Source organism: Protopterus annectens, chromosome 11.part0, assembly GCF_019279795.1.
Source record: "Protopterus annectens isolate FY-2018-M chromosome 11.part0, PAN1.0, whole genome shotgun sequence".
Lineage (NCBI taxonomy): Eukaryota > Metazoa > Chordata > Ceratodontiformes > Protopteridae > Protopterus > Protopterus annectens.
In genome coordinates this window covers 1,233,118,392-1,233,133,752 of record NC_056745.1, presented here as the reverse complement: position 1 = coordinate 1,233,133,752, position 15,361 = coordinate 1,233,118,392, and positions in this window count along the sequence as shown.

Here is a 15,361-nt window from a genome sequence, read left to right as displayed (position 1 = left end):
TTCATCAGGAAGAAGAATGGGGACTGGTCACATATATCATGTATATATGTACATATATACATGTAATCACATATAAGAAGGAATTGTAATCCTTTTTGCCAAACAAGAGAAGGTTAACCTTTTGTAATGTATTTTCAGGAGCTATGAGCCTCATAAAAGTGGACACAGCCTCTTATATTACATGTAATACAAGCAATGATAGGACAAGTCAGACTGGAAAAAGTTCTGTAATAATACTTTCATAATTTGCTTCAAGGAATATGAGCCCCACAAAGGCAGACACAGCCTTTCATATTACATGTGATCCAAAATAGGCTGATAAAGTCTGATTATAGCCTCTTAAAAGCAGGCATTGTCAATAATAAAACTGTAAACCACTCTAAAATCCATTCTGTAAGATAGACTTGATGAAAGTCAGTAGAAAGTGTTTTCTTAAATATAGTTCTATAATGTTAAATCACAATACATTGTCATTTTCTGTTTGTTAAAAACAGAAATAAAAACTTTTAACTAAGAATAAGTTTCCACAGGCTGCTGAGTTGGTATACCCTTAAGGGTCTTTCAGGAATATTCAAACAAAGGGACAAACTTCTAAGCTTTGGGATTGGCTTCTTATTTTTCCATCTCCCAGATTTTCCTCCAATCAACTCCCTTGTCTTTCTCACCATTGTCTGTAACTGCCTTTAAATAACTGGCCTGTTGAATGTAATGTATTAGAACAAAAATATTAGGCAATCTACCCACTTAAGTGAAGAAACTACTTGAAACTTCAACATGGCATCTTTATTTCTCCCACAGAGAGGATGTCAGAAAGTGAGTATCCTAGATCTGCTAGCTAAAATGATTTTATCTGGACTAATCCTTTTTACTCTGTTTCATGTAGAATAGGATAAAATTATGTTAATAGATAATGTGTAATATATGTATCTACCAAGGACTCAAGGGTTAAATACAAACTATAGCAGAGCATGTCTGTTGCACCTCTGAAACTAGATATAGGAGGTGCAAATTGATGTGTGAATTGCACAATCTTTACTTTGAACTACCTGCCAAAACTACATTTGTTGCAAAAAAAAAAAAGGCAGAAAAGGACCAAAATAACACAGCAGATGAGGACTCCCATTTTCTCTGCAGTAATTAGCACCTTTTGGAATATTACAGTAATGCAACATCATAAAAGTCATTTAACCCTAAGCTCTAACCAATGTGCACCTCCATTAACTATTCAAACATCTTGCCCACAGAAGGAAGAAAGGAAGAAAGAAAGAAAGAAAGAAAGAAAGAAAGAAAGAAAGAAAGAAAGAAAGAAAGAAAGAAAGAAAGAGACAACATGCTGTTGGCATAGAAAGAAATGTAATGCAATATTCATTGCACATGTGGATGCTATACTGGTCAGTTAAACATAATAGATGCAGACCATATTTTATATTGCATGTATATTTTACAGCTGTCATTGCATTGTTCAGAAAATGCTTTCGATTACATGATCATTTCAACTATTCTGCAAGTAGTATGTAAGAAGTATTAATAGGTGATTGTGTAATATATTAACTGCAACTGTGAGTGCAAATTCCATAGTCATATAACTACATTTTGCCAGCATGACAAAGTCTATCATAATAGTATATGACAGAAAAAGCACTGAGTAAGTGCCACCTGGAATCTCACTCCACAGACCATCAAACATATCAACTGCCAGATGTTGTTGCAGTGGAAGACCCCAATGTTGAGGGGGGTACAGATGTGTGTTGGTGCAGTGGTTGGCACAAACTGGGACAGTGTGTCTTCTACACACTGAAGAGAGGCTTTGAATGGATGAATTCACTTCTCCACTACCTCCATCAGTACGTCCTCATCCAACATCTGAAGCCCCCTTTCCATGAGGCTTGCCAGGCTGCCACATGTCAGAAGGTAATCTATCCTATATGCCCAGTCTGCTCTTGAGGGATTTGAACCTGTAAAAAAAGAAAATAAATGTGAGAGGAGTTAGAGCACAACTTTTTCAAGCAAGTGGCAGCAAGCAAGTGCGTTATGAGCTGCTAGTGTGCGAGGACTTGTAGCAGACCCATGTGAGATCACTGGTTCTCTGCATCTTTATTAGAATCTATTGTTTGTGTAAACCTGCACATGCTACTAACAAACTGACAGCACACCGTACTTTTCAACTGTCCAGATTTTTGCAGAATGTCCAGATTTTTGCATCATATTTTTGGTCTGTTCCTCATACATTTTTGTTTTTCTGGCAAATGATTGGCTAATCATTGAGGATGGGAGTCAGAAAATAATGACAAGTATTTGAGTCTCAGACTTCATACCCTTCAGAAAATTCATGCTGGGATGTGGCTAAGATGCCAAGCAGATTGCAGCACAGATCTCTGCCTCTGCCTTAATATACTTTTTCTGACAGGATTTTTTTTTATTTTAACATCAACAACCTCAAATATATCTGTTTCTTTGTATTACTATAATACCCTAGCAGCATTATTTGGAAGAACTATCAGATCTACAGGATTATTTTAAGGGTTTTTTTCCTGTCAGAAGTTCTACAGGCACAATAGCTATGAATAACTCAAAATTTTCTCCCCAAGACAATACAGTGAAGAAAGAATTACAATTATAACAAGTATACAGGACCTTTCTATAAAAATGGCTAATACGGAAAGTATAATGGATAACATGAAGAAAGACAGTAAGAAACAATTAGACATAATAAAGGAAATCATCACAAAGCATTCTGATAACATTGTAGTCTTAGAAGAAACAATTAATGTCTTAATGGAAGACAGACTGAGAATGAAAGCCAGATAGATCTCCTGTTAAAACAAAATAACATGCTACTGCAAGAAGTGGAAGATTTAGAAAGTAGATCAAGAAGGAATAATATTAGAATTTATAGAGTCCCAGAAAGGATGGAAGGTAATAACATGATTCAATTTCTAAATTACTGGCTACCTAAGGCATTAAATGTACCTGAATCTCTATCATTTGGTATAGAGAGAGCCCACAGATCCTTGTCAAATATTTCTTCTTCAAAAAATTCACCAGCTACAAGGTCTATAATTGTTAAAGTTTTATCAACACAGGATAAAGTTTTGGTTTTGAGAGCTGCCTGGTTAGGAACTCCATTTCCAATAAATGGAAAAAGTATCAAATTTGATGATGACTACACTACTACAGTAATTAGTGGCGTAACTATGTTAGAAGCGCCCTGAGGCAAACTTTTCCTAGGCGCCCCAACACCCCCCCCCCCCCGGGAACACAAGCCATCGAGATGACCGAAGCCAAAGAAATCACATATAGTCACGTTCGCTTGACCTATGACAGTGGCATAAAACACTGAAATCTGGAGACGTGCTATTTCAACAAAAAGTAAAAAAAAAAACAATTATAAAACAGTACTTGCCACCATAGGTTCATAGATTAGTACTAGGCTAACTGCCCTTGTGGGCCATTTTCAGCCTAGCCAATTACCCCATGTGAGAATCAAACCCTGCACCTTATGTTTGTAAGATAAACACCTTAACCATTACACCAACTTCCCACCATTGCGGGAATTCATACTCATCCTTCTGTCTGGATGCAAAACAGTCAGAGCAACATACCACTATGCCAAATCAGCTGCTTTGTGAAAGAAAAATACTGTGCTACCACCATACATTTTACTACCAAGGTCCCTGTGCAAAACAGTCAGAGCAACATACCACTACACCATATCAGCTGCTTTGTGAAAGTGAGGAAAACTGAAATTTAAATGGCTATCATTTAATGAATTCAGTTCTCACCACAGCTGTCAACCTCTTAGCACAAAACACCTGGACAAACGCAGTAATGAGGGAAAACAGCCCTCAAACATATTCCGTGAATTCAGTTCTTGCCATAGCACAAAAAGTCTTGTCAACCTTAGCACAAAAAGCCTGGATGAAGCCATAACATTTGTTAATCAGGACAGTCTGACTTGGAACAAAAAAAACAATTTTCAGCAGAGGCCCAGGAAGAAATAATGCAGACATGTCTTTGTAACATGGGAGGACAGTAAGTAATTGAATTAAAGTACTCCTGGAACATTGAACAGCTTCCCATTAATGACGTGTGTAGTTCCCTGATCCATGCAACTACAAGTAGTGCATCCCTACACTGAGACTCGAAAACCTCACTACCCGTGTGTGTGTGTGTGTGTGTGTGTGTGTGTGTGTGTGTGTGTGTGTGTGTGTGTGTGTGTGTGTGTGTGTGTCTGTGTGCAACTCTACTTGCTCTGCTAGGTGAATTTTTATATGAAATATTGAATTTCAAATTCTTATATATGTTTCCTCAAGATACGCAGTAACCTTCAAGAAACAAAATACATATCCTCCCTTTCCCCTTTATAATTCCAAAACACCTTTTCACCATATTTATATTTCTGAGTAAATTGATTATCTCCATCTACAACTTTTTGATACGTGGTTATGTGAAGATTGTAATTATAACCCTTAGATAATTATCTATCAACTGTATCCACAGCTACAGTCTGGAAATTAATCTCATCCGTTCTAGCCCTATGGACTTCACCAGAGGGCAGAGACCTTATCAAGTGGCCTGGGTGTGTACTAGATGCATAGAAAAAAGAATTCAAAACATGTGTGTGTTGTTGTAAGAAAGTGCTTCGATATTGCACAGCTTATAAAAAAAAGCAATTGAATCTAGAGCTACGGATGTCTTTGTCCACTTTTAATCTGCCCTCATTAGGCTAGTCATTGAATTTTATAATGCCCCTTTTGCATGCATCTGTCTAGACACAGGCAACAACTGGAATGCTCACAGAGATACCTTACTAAAAGGGTAAAAGGTGAAATAATATGTCTTCCATGGACTGCCTCAGTGCCTTGTCACTATAGTCGGTATCCTACAGACTGTCAAAAGGTGACCTGTGTCTGGTGTGCAAGGCATCCTCCTGCCCATTACTGATGGACCTACTGCACATCAGCAAGTCAAATGGCAACAGAAATACTTGATGCAGTAATCAAAACCTCTTCTGCAACATCAACAGAATGGCACAGATATATCTCACAGAGGATACCACTGCTCTGGAAGACTCCCCATATACAAAAAATCTCATCCCTGACCATATTCAAGTACAAATTGGATCTGTCAATGGGTAATAGAAATTTACCCCAGGACTGCCCTCTTTTACTTCTAATGGACAGAGGCAGCTTCTAAATACTTTATTCTAAGCACAGATCTCCTCAATTTGCTTATGGTATGAGCCCAGTTATTCTCACTATGGGTAACATATTATCGACCATGGGATGGTTAAGGTCAATCTAACACCAAACAGGACAGGTTAGATTCAAACCCCAAAAGAGAAATTAGGCAGGCTTAAAATGCACTAATCACTAGTCTGTAATAAGTATTTTTTTGGGGGGTGTGGGCTCACTCTCACCTAATGTTCTTGAAGTATAGGTCTATTTACTACCTGTCATTCACCATTTTCAATTTCCCAAACAAAAGTACATTATTTTTTAAAGTTTTTTTTAACCACAAGACTTGTGTCTGACTTTCCATTCTTCTTGATGCAACTTCTGTTTTTGCCACTACCTTTTTTAGGGCACAGTTATAATGCTGTGTTTCTTTGGCAGCATAATAAACATCAAAACTTTTGCAACACCAGTATCGCAACAATAACAAATGCCTATCAATTGTTTGGATATTTTTCTTTTTCAGTCACAGACCAGGCAGTGCAATTGGCACTGGTTGTGTGTTACTAAATGCATTATACACTTACTTCTGTGTCATCCTTATGGGCATCTGCCACACCTGGCATACTGTTGACTTTTCTATTCTTTGTTCTTGTGCACAGAGAAGGATATTCTAAAACAAACCTCAAAATCTATCGAAAGTCAGAGCCCTCCTTGTTAGAATCCAAAAGGCCTTACCTCTTTACGTTTAGCAGTAATTTTTGCAATGAATAAATAACAAAATGAACCAGTTTTTTTATCAGTGATTACCTTGAAGTAGGCAAACTGCAGATATATATAAGGAATTTGTTTATCAAAGTTCCGGAGTAAGTCTGCTTTTGGTCGGTTCAGCTGAAACACTGGCAAGGTACTCTTGCAACCTTTGAGGCAGGCTGCCCGGCTAAGAACATGGCCAAATGCCTCCAGCTCCATGAAGTTGCCCCACTCCCCCACCCGACGAGCCACCCGGCTGCAGTTGTGGCTGCAGAATGCCTCGCTGTCCCGCAGCAGCCGGTTGAGCCGGAGGCTCATCTCCAGGTACTTGACGCTCTCCTTCCAGTTCTCAGCAGCATACTGGTCCAAGGCATAGCCATAGGCTGATTCCAGAGGCATGAGTTCGGATTTGGGGAACCCTCCAAAGCTGTACTTCTCGTACTGGGCCCCACTAATCCCTAGCAATGCTAAGAAGAGGGGCAGTGTACACATCAGGTTTGAGATACCCCGTAGCATTGCCAAAGCCACTCTCTTTAGGAGTCCTCAGAAAATCTGTGCCCCTACTGGTAGCGCTAGTCCCGCAATATGAAGTTGAAAACTTTTCGGCCCATCTCGATCTGAAAGGAAAACCTAGCAGTCTGCCGGGTCTCACCGCCCTCCATTCACACACACAAATGAAATTATAACCTCTTCTGGCTGCCCGTTAAGTGGTGATAGAGTATTTTCAAAAGGGGAAAAAATAGTGACGCTTCTGAAGATATATTTTAGTGAGATACTTGGATCAATGAATAAAGTGACAATCCATTTATATTACTCAACAACTCAAAGTGCCCCCTGCCGCTTGGCACCCTGAGGCAATTGCCTCACTTCGCCTCTCGTAGTTACGCCACTGACAGTAATATCTAAAAGGAAAGCTTGTGTCCCTTTAATCAAAAATCCGAAGAAATCTGACATCAAAGCACAAATTATTTCTTTTACCAGGATCAAAATCTTTCTTACGGAGGGTCAAAGAACCTTTAACAACCTCGAAGAAGTCTTAGACTTTGTCCAGAAAAACAATGTGTTAAACAAAAATTGAGTAAATGGACCTGTCTTTACCAAGTCTGAAAAGACAAGCAATGAAAAGTACCATAGTTACCAAGGACAAAACTAGTAAAACAGTTCAATGAAAAGTAATTTGACTTTTGTATTTGGTATATCATCACACTGAATAGAAGTTCCAGGCTACTGAGTACAAACACATCCACAAGGTAATACCTGTTTTACAAAATAATGTAAAGATATATATATATATATATATATATATATATATATATATATATATATATATATATATATATATATATATATATATTTAAATACTAATGTATATAGTTTCATATATATTATCTTAATTTTTAATTAACATAAAAGGTCATCTTTATATTCAGTTTGCAGTTAATGGAATTTTGGGGGCATGTAATTTTCAAATATGTTATCCTTTGCTTTCTCTCTTCTTTTAAACTTATCTCCATTATATAACCTTTTCCTTCTCTCTAATATATTTATTCTTTCTCTTTTTGTGAATTGTTTATTTGTTGTTGTGTGTATTCTGTTATTTACTTTTCTTTTACTAAATATTTTAATTAAGGAATGGTGTCATTGCTTTTCCCTGGTGGGAGTGGGTCGTGGAGAAAGGAATATGTGTGCTTCCATTTCATTTAGATGTATTATACTTGTACAGGAATCAACAGATGTATTTTTGTCTTTTTCCATTATTAAATACTCGCATCTGGTTGTGTCCTGCATGAGTCACTGGTCATTTTTTTTTTGGTTGAACACTTAAGATTCCTGCTACAATACAGTAAAGCTTAACTATTCAGAAATCACAAGCATAATTCCTGTTGATCAGTAAGAAGCAGCAAGTCTGACAGTTGGAAGGTACAGCTAACAGGCCAGTGCTACCTTTAAACTTTTCTGATCACATGCTCGCTAGAATGCTTCAACTGAGCTAAATAAAATGATTCCAAGGACATACAGAGGAAGTTTTGAATAAAAGATAATATTTATGGTGCATACAGGCCAGATCATTTTTTGTTATTAGTCCACACTGTTTATGTGAGATACAAAGTCTGAGAAACTTATACACATCTTCTGAATGTACTTACTAAGAAATTGCATACGATGTTAATATATGGAAATGGGTTTGCTTTTATTAAGCAAGTTTGTAGCACTAATGTTTATATTGAAATGGAACACTGAATACTGTTTTTAGGTATGCCAATTATCCATTTTTTTGCATATTGTTTTACTTGTGTTATTGATTTGGAAGACAAAGATGATTATGATGCTGTTTCAATTTTAATATTTCATCTGATGCTATTAGTCTATGGTATTAGTTGTATACCCTTTAACTTCTGCAAAGTAACTTATATTTACTTATTTATGTATTTATTTATTCATGTATTTCAAATAACTGCATAGTCTGTAGTCAAACTGGGTCTATATTAATTTGTTGACATGTATTTCTAGTAAACACCTTTTCGTTGATACATATTCAGCGAAAATCACTTCTGTGATTCGTTGAATTTTCCAAGGGCAATGAAGTAGTTGGCCAACTACACAACTTTGCCCTTTCCTCCACTGTAGTGTGATCTCAGAGTTGATATATATAGGGGGAATTTAATAAAGCCTACACATTTCTGCACATTTTTTTACCATGTGCTGCACTGCTAATATGGCTGTGAACATTTTTAGATTCAGTAAGCACTGCTGAGCAGCACACGAGTGCGCCAACACAGAAACTTCCATGGCATGCAAATCACCTCATAAGCAGGTGAATCTCATGCAAATGAGGCAGGTTGAGTACTCTGTCAAGCAGATAGGCATCTCTGCAGGCCCTGTGTCAGTGTCTGCAGTGTACATGGAAAAAAATCCATGGACAGGAAAACAGACAGACAAAAGGGGCTGTAAAAATGTAGCTAGATGGACAGAAATTGCATAGCACATACAGACATGAGTGAACCTATCCTCTGTGTGTCTGAGAAATTAAAGGAAATAAGTTAAATTAAATTTATTTTTTTAATAATCTGTGCATGTTTGTGCAGCATGCAACAGTGCACAAACATGCTTTATAAAAAAAAAAATTAAAAAGTAGAAAAAACAAACTTAATATGATGTGACATAAATGTATTACAGAACCCTGCAGGGAGTATCTGCAATGGTGCATTGGTGCTGTTGCTAATGTGGTAGGGCTTTGAAGATTGTAGTTTCCAGGCTGTGAGCATGGATCCCTATGCAAATGAGGTGCAATTACTGAATAGCATAAAAGGGTGATCATGTCTGCATATCCTCTTCTTGTAGGCAAAGAACCATATAGTTACAGAGGGACTAGCTGACATCTGGGGAGGGTGTGTCTAATGATTTCAAAGCTTATTTCAGCCTGTTTGCATGACACGACACAGTGCTGAGCAGATCCCTGCAGGGTGGTTTGTGCACTCAACGTCTAAGCTTTGTTTAGATAAGGGGAGTGTGCTATGCTTTTTTGTGTGGCAAGCTGCTATGCTGAGCGTGGAAGTCTGGGGTGTACACTGACTGCTAAGCTTTGTTTACCTATCAGCCACTCATTTGCATGGGCTGATGCAGTGCTGATTGTATCTAAAGCCCAGTGATGTATTAATTTTAGTTTCAACCTCTGTTTAACTTAAACTAGGGCCATTAAATGATGTTAATGATATACTAGGCAGGTGCAATGCATCACAGGTAGCCAGTCACACAGTCAGTACCTACAGAAGAGCACTATAAAGTATGCATACACCCTACAATATGATTTTTCCCCCATACTCTGCATCATTGGAGTACAGGCAGGAATTTCAACTGAGAGAATGTTAGGGGCTGCTGCTGCTCTGCTATATCTGTATGTGCTAGATGCTGAAGTCAATGCTGCTGCTGACAATAGGCCTAGACAGAGAAGGAGAAGAGTGTTCAGGCCCAGGGTAACCTTCCAGGAGTTACATGAGCTGGAGAATGTAGAGTGCTACAGGGTGGATAGGGACATACTACAAGAACTCACTGAGCTCTGCCGCCCTCAACTCAGACCCAGACCAAACAGAGGGGAAACCATCCCAGTGGAAACAAAGGTATATGTAGCCCTTAGGATACTAGCTACAGGTACTTTCTAAAGAACAATTGGGGACATGATGTGAGTCTCACAGGCATCTGCTTCCAAGGTACTTTTGTTCCTGGAAACAATGCTACCACATGTCAGTGAGCACATTTCTTTTCTCCTCACACCTGAGGTGAGGGCTAGCAATATGAAACACTTCTACCTTGTAGCACGCTACCCTTAGGTACTGGGTGCCATAGATTACACTTATGTACACATCAAGTCACCAGCCGGTGAGAAGGGTAGAATCTATGTCAACTGGATACCACTCCATCAACTGCCAGGTCATGTGCAATGCCCATGGAATTACTATGAATGCGTGTGCTGGCAGGTCTGGAAGTTATCATGACTCCCATATCTGGCATGCATCACAGCTGTATCAGATTTTTGCTAGGGGGACATCCCATATGCCCATTTACTGGGGGATGCAGGCTACGCACTGGAACTGTGGATGATGACACCCATCAGAAATGCAAGAAAACCCACTGAAGAACAGCATAATGAGGCACATGCACAAACTAGGAACATCCTAGAGCATCCTAGAGCATATATCTGGTGGAGCCCTGCAGTACTGTCCAGCCACATGAACCGATATGTTCACAGGATGTCGTAATGACAACAATATAGCAGAATAGATGAAATTACTACGAGAATGCCACGAACTAAGAAGGGTCAAGGAGACAAAACATTGCAAAAACGATAATTTATTAGACTTGTTGAATAAATAGGTTAAGCGCTTTCATCTAAAAATCATAGACTTCATCAGAACACAACATAAAATAAACTGATGGTTTAAATACCCTACTCAACCAATCAATTCTACACAATTGATGATCCAATACAAATACACTGATGTCATATCCTGTATGCAAGGTATAATATCTACTTGGATGGTAAATTTAAAAAATAAATATATACTGAACCATGTTGTGGAAAAATAAATGAATTCAACATATAAAAAATTAATGAATTCAACAAATTAAAAGCTGGAATTCCCTTATATCCTTGCTTGCAACACCGGCTTGATGGAAATATGTTCATTAATGCCAGGTGGTGTGATGGCATTTAAAAATATTTGCCATCTCAGCTCTTTTTCACCTAACAATGCATTCAAATTTCTTCCTCTATTTGACTGATTCAAAACCTCCAAAATTGCAAACTTAAAAGTGGAACAGCCCACACTATCTCTAACATGTCTAAAAAGTGCATTGTTTACATCTTCTTTCCTGATCGCATACAAATGATCATATATCCTGTCTTTGAGATGCCTCCCAGTTTTACCCACATAAAAACTGGGGCACCCAGCGCACTTGGCAAAATAAATGACATTTTGTGTTTGACAATTCCCTTTCCTAAAACAAATTCTAGTCTTGTTTTTGTTCCCCACCACCAGGGACACATCTTCCAAAATAGCTGAACAATAATTACAATGTCCACACTTTTTTGTACCTCCCTTATCATAGTGTGTATATGTTTTAATACTCAGAAATTTCTTTTTCAAATTACATCCTGTTTTGTACACAAATTTTGGCTTATCACCCACTGTTGTAAAAATGCCCTCATCACACTTGAGTATATTCCAATTCTTTCTTATAATCTTTTTAACTTGCTCTGTATGATCATTAAATGACAATACACAAGCTCTACTATACTCATTGGTCAGTTTCCCAGTTATCTCTGTCTCCGGAGGAGTACTGATCCTTACATCCACCCCTAACAAGGGCTTAAATTTCTTTCCCCACTCACTACTAACATATGTGATGGCATCTTCCACTAAAGAAGATGGATAACCCCTCTCCTTAAAGATGGTGCCTATAAACTCAAGTTCCTGTAGCATGTCTTGATGGTCCGATATCATACGGGCCGCTCGTATGCTTTGCCCTTTCACAATGTTTTTCTTCTGCCTAAGGGGATGATAACTAGTATACTCCAAATAGGAGTTACTGAAAGTTTCCTTCCTGAAAATTCAGGACTTGAACCCAGTGGTGGTCAGGGAGATGTATGTATCCAAGTATGAGATGCCTTCCTTACTTATGTGATATGTAAATTTCAAAAAGGAACTGGACATATTAATGTACTCTATGAATGTCTCTATATCACTAATAGTTCCATCCAAAAAAATGAAAACATCGTCCAGGTATCTAACATAACATCTGATGTGTTTGTTATACCTGTTGTTGAAAATAACCTCATTTTCCCAATCCAACAACACAAGATTTGCATACAGGGAAGCACTAGCAGCTACTCCCTTGCTTTGCTTATAGTATTCACCCTGCAAAAAATAAAATTGTAGTCTAATACAATACTCATGAATTCACATATAAGAGTGATCTTATCCCAATCAAGGCCACTATATCTCCTGATACTACTAACAAACCTCTCCATCCCTTCATATCTGGGGATGCAGGAGAATAAGTCGACCATGTCAATGGTGACCAAAATTAGATCTTGTTTCCACAATGTGGGGGTCAATCTGCCTAGGAAGTCCCAAGAATCTTTAACTATATGTTCCACTTTCTCATAAATGAATTTCAACCAACAGTCTACCACCTTACCAAAAGGGAAGGTTTTTGATTTACTCCCCAAAATAATTGGTCTAAATGGGGGGTGGAACATGTTCTTATGGATCTTGGGAATTCCTACCATAGTGGCTAATATGGGATGTTCTACTCTAAGAAATTTGTATAGCTCACCATCAATTCTATCTTCTATCAAATATTCCTCCAACAGAGCATCTATTCGCTGATAAGCTATATTTACTTCATTGATAGAAGACACCTCGTATTTGTCAGAATCCTGTATTAGTAGCCTCATCTCATTCAAATAATCATTAGTCTCAAATAACACTACCCCTCCCCCCTTATCTGGCTGCATTATTCTGATGTTATTATTGCTACACAACACACACATGGTGTCATGTTCTTCCTTTGTGAGGTTGTAGTGTGTTTTACGATGTCTACTAGTGTCCAGATATCGATATAGTTGATCTACTACAACCTTGTCAAAGCTGGCCAGCATGGGATTTAAGGGGGGGGGGGTAAAAGTGCTTTGTCTATGAAGTAAAGTTTTGGAATGTCACTCTTCAACCTCTTTGAAATGCACAGACAAATTAAAAAAAAGAAATTTCTGAGTATCAAAACATATACACACTATGATAAGGGACGTACAAAAAAGTGTGGACATTGTAATTATTGTTCAGCTATTTTGGAAGATGTGCCCCTGGTGGTGGGGAACAAAAATAAGGCTAGAATTTGTTTTAGGAAAGGGAATTGTCAAACACAAAATGTCATTTATTTTGCCAAGTGCACTGGGTGCCCCAATTTTTACATGGGTAAAACTGGGAGGCATCTCAAAGACAGGATATACAATCATTTGTATGCGACCAGGAAAGAAGATGTAAACAATGCACTTTTTAGACATGTTAGAGATAGTGTGGGCTGTTCCACTTTAAGTTTGCAATTTTGGAAGTTTTGAGTCAGTCAAATAGAGGGGGAAATTTGAATGCATTGTTAGGTGAAAAAGAGGTGAGATGGCAAATAGTTCTAAATGCCATCACACCACCTGGCATTATTGAACATATTTTCATCAAGCCAGGATATAAGGGAATTCCAGCTTTTAATTTGTTGAATTCATTAATTTTTTATATGTTGAATTCATTTATTTTTCCACAACATGGTTCAGTATATATTTATTTTTAAATTTACCATCCAAGTAGATATTATTCCTTGTATACAGGATATGACATCTGTGTATTTGTATTGGATCATCAATTGTGTAGAATTGATTGGTTGAGTAGGGTATTTAAACCATCAGTTTATTTTATGTTGTGTTCTGATGAAGTCTACAATTTTTAGATGAAAGAGCTTAAGCTATTTATTCAACAAGTCTAATAAATCATCGTTTTTACAACATTTTGTCTCCTTGAACCTTCTTAGTTTGTGGCATTCTCATAGTAATTTCATCTGTTCTGCTATATGTTCACAGGATGTGCCATTCTACACAATATGATCCTGCGGAAACAGCTGCAGCAGGATCAGCAAAAAGAAGGGATACACAGCCCCCCCCCCACCAGTGCTTACGTCTCCACAGCCAGAGTCACAGGAGGAGTCAGAGGAGTAACCCCTGATGATGTCCCTGTAGGCAGACATAGATGTGCCCAGTATGGCGTGGCTTTGGCTAAGAGACAGTGCATAGCATATTCACTGACAACCTAGGGCCTAGGTACTGACACCTTTCTCTGACTCACATACATGTAGTAAAATTGTTGATGCCAGACAACCCACACCTTATACTTATCCATGTATTGGCTGTGTACTGCTTGCATCATACAGAGTCAGCCCTGAACTGTCCTGTCAACTGCTGCATTCGCAAGGTAAGTCTCTTACCTATACACTATGTGTAAGGATTACTATAATATGGTATTATATGTATGGATCTGCTGCATTTATACAAGGAAATATAGTGGGCTTGTGGACAGAAGTCATATCCACATGGGACTAGAGATACCCAGTCCAATAGTATGTGTCCCCTAATAATCACTTGGCCTCATTATTGGAATATGAACTACTTCAGGCAAGGGAGGTGTTAAACAGTGGGTGGTCACACGATATTTGGACTACTGCCTATCCCAGCAGATCATGTGCTGTTGTTCCCCCACACCCAACACAGCAGTGTTCCCATATAACTGCTTTAACAGTAAGTCAGCAATGGTATATAAGCAGACCAGGAAATCTCAGGGCTGTAACATAGAACTTGATCACATTCTGTCTGGCAGCCTGTGTGACTCAGTGGACTAGGGAAGTTAGCATGGGTGATGGGGTTGATGCTTCTCATCTGGAAGTAGGTGCATCTGCTGCATGTGAGGTATTATTATGTTGGTGTTTTCACAGACTGTTAGTCTGTGTGTGGTGTAAAATTATTAACCTCAGTCACATATTAAGTACAGCAGACAGCTGGGGAATGCTGGGGACATTTAGAGTGACTTGCAGTATGCAGAAACAGGGATAGATGTCAATGTCTGTAACATACCTCACAAAGTCTTAGTGCAAGAAATCTGTTCAAAGCTCGACAAAATGGAGGACAAAGGCCCACAAATAGGGGCATATGTTATATACCTCTCTCATAAATGTAAACAGTTGGTAAAATAATAGAGGTTGTGTTTCAACAGACAATTTTCTGAAGGATTTTAAGTCAGACACTCAAATGCATGTCACTGTTTAATGACTTCAGTCCTAAGTTCATCCAAGTGATTTGCCAGAAAACCCCAAATTTTATGAGGCACAGACTATGA